Below are 2,426 nucleotides of genomic sequence, written 5' to 3' on the forward strand. Positions count from 1 at the left end.
TGTTCTTGGTAGCCTCGTGGAGAGGAAAAATGTGTAATCTTCAGCACTTAAAGACCTCGCTTAAGCTTGAGGCCGTTTTGTAATTTCTTTGAGATTTAAATACATTCACTTACTATTGTGAGTTTGGCTAGAAAAAATTATTTAAAAATACACTTGCACAAATTTTCAAAAGATATCAATATTGATCTTAAAAAAAACCCTTTGAAAAAACAAAGATAAACTTATCTTTAAAAATTAGATTTTTATTAAATAATAAAATATCCACAACAATTGTCATTTTTTTGTTACGTGACTTAACTTTGACAATTTATATGTAAAGCAAAAAAGACTTTTGACTTTACAATTTCCAAAGTCTTTTTGATATGTGTACTTAAATAGGCTGAGTTACTTTGTGTAAAGTAAAAAGTTTTGATTTTCAATTCCCAAAAGTTTTTTCATTTCCAGCAATGTTACTATTCACTTTTACATTTTAAATCTTTCTACACTTGACTTTTGCATTTTTGAATAGAGGTCTTATAAGGTTTTGTCTTTAAGTGAAGCTACTGAGTGACACATGGAGGGTCTCTCCTTCCTTGAAAAATTTAAGATGCTTCATATATAGTATAGATTGCTTGCACAATTTTTCCTTGCTCAAAGTTGAAGGATAACAAAATTTGGACATTGTCTTTTGAAGGTCAAAGTGCACCCTAGCCTTTCCTATGGGATAGGCAACTTTAGAAACACCCTTGTGAGGTACCTTGCAATTTTTGGAAACACCAACCCCCCGCCCCCCCAAACCCAAAAACAAAAAAAAGAAAAGCACACACATCAACATATTGGACCCAAAGGAAAAGTAGGCATTTCTATTTTGATGAATTTTTTTATCACAACAAGGTAACTATGGTATTATATATATATATAGAGAGAGAGAGAGAGAGCTTTGATTTTGAATAAGCACAAATTAAAGAAAATGAGAGTTTTTGAACTACAACATCTAACTTCTATCTACTAACATAATATCGCGCTTGTGAGACCCTTGCCACGTGTTGGTAGCTGCGAGCTGAAGGCTTGAGTCAAAAAAAAAATGAGCTGACAAGAAAGAGCACACGCTCACTATAAGGGCGACTCTATCAGGCTTTCAAGTACACGACTGCTCTGCCATGCTTTCAAGTACACGCTTGGTGGCGGCTCTACTTGGTGACAGCCGAAATTCAAAAGCCTTGCAGCAATAGGACCCTGCCCTCAGACCCGCTTCGTGAAGTACAAACGAGAGAGAGAGAGAGAGAGAAGAAGAAGAAGAAGAAGAGACAGAGCGACAGCGCAGAGAGCACGTCAGCAGTGCAGTAAGGTATTCTCTTTAATGGCTGACATCCTCCTTACCTATTCTTCTCACCTCACCATGCTTGGTCAATCCGTCATTATTCTTGACAGCCATGCACAGGGCAACCCAACCCTCACTTGGCTCTCCCTGCATGAGGTGCACCTTGGGTACTGCGAACTAGAGCAGGCCATCCTTCTCGCCCTCTGTCGTGGATTGCACTATGTCTATTGGCCCTACGAGACACTTGAAGGAGTACGAGCGGAGGTGCGACGCGAGAGAGAGTGCGAGAAGAAGAGCACGACGATATGGTGAACTCGCTCTATTGTAATGTGTAGAGCATAGTGAGTTCTTATTAGGTTTTAACAAAAGAATATGTGTACATACCTAGCGGCCCGTCCACTTACCAAGGAGACCACATTGGGCTTTATACCCCAACAACCTCCCACTTAAAGTCCAATGTGGTACTTTAAGTGTGAGAGAAGCTACTATACAAGCTAATATACAAGAGATGTAGAGAAGTGATGTACTACCCTACACCTAACTACTGGCAAAAATGCGCAAAGCTCTCTAAGGGAAGTCCTTTTGTAAGTAGATCAGCAGGATTTTCTATGGTGTGAACTTTGACAAGCTAAAGTTGCTTATCCTCGAGCATTTCCCTGATGAAATGATACTTCACATCCACATGCTTTGTCTTTGAGTGATAAACTGGATTGCAAGCCAATTGTATAGCACTTTGACTATCACAATATAACACATGCATCTCTTCTTTGATTCCCAAATCTGTTACTAGTCGATTAAGCCAAATTGATTCTTTGCATGCCTCTGATGCTGCAACATATTCAGCCTCTGTAGTAGACTGAGTAACACAATCTTGTAATCTAGAACGCCATGATACTGCTCCACCAGCCAATGTAAAGACATACCCTGATGTAGACCTTTGATTATCAAAGTCACCTGCATAATCTGAGTCTGTAAAACCCTTTACACTTAGCTCCTGACTCCCATAGCATATACGCATACTCTTTGTAGCTTTCAGGTATCTCAATATTCCTTTCACTGCCTCCCAATGTTTCTTTCCTGGGTTTGACATGTATCGACTTACTACTCCCACTGCAAATGCAGTGTC

The sequence above is a fragment of the Adiantum capillus-veneris genome, chromosome 27 (assembly GCF_014529385.1).
Source record: "Adiantum capillus-veneris isolate H3 chromosome 27, ASM1452938v2, whole genome shotgun sequence".
Lineage (NCBI taxonomy): Eukaryota > Viridiplantae > Streptophyta > Polypodiopsida > Polypodiales > Pteridaceae > Adiantum > Adiantum capillus-veneris.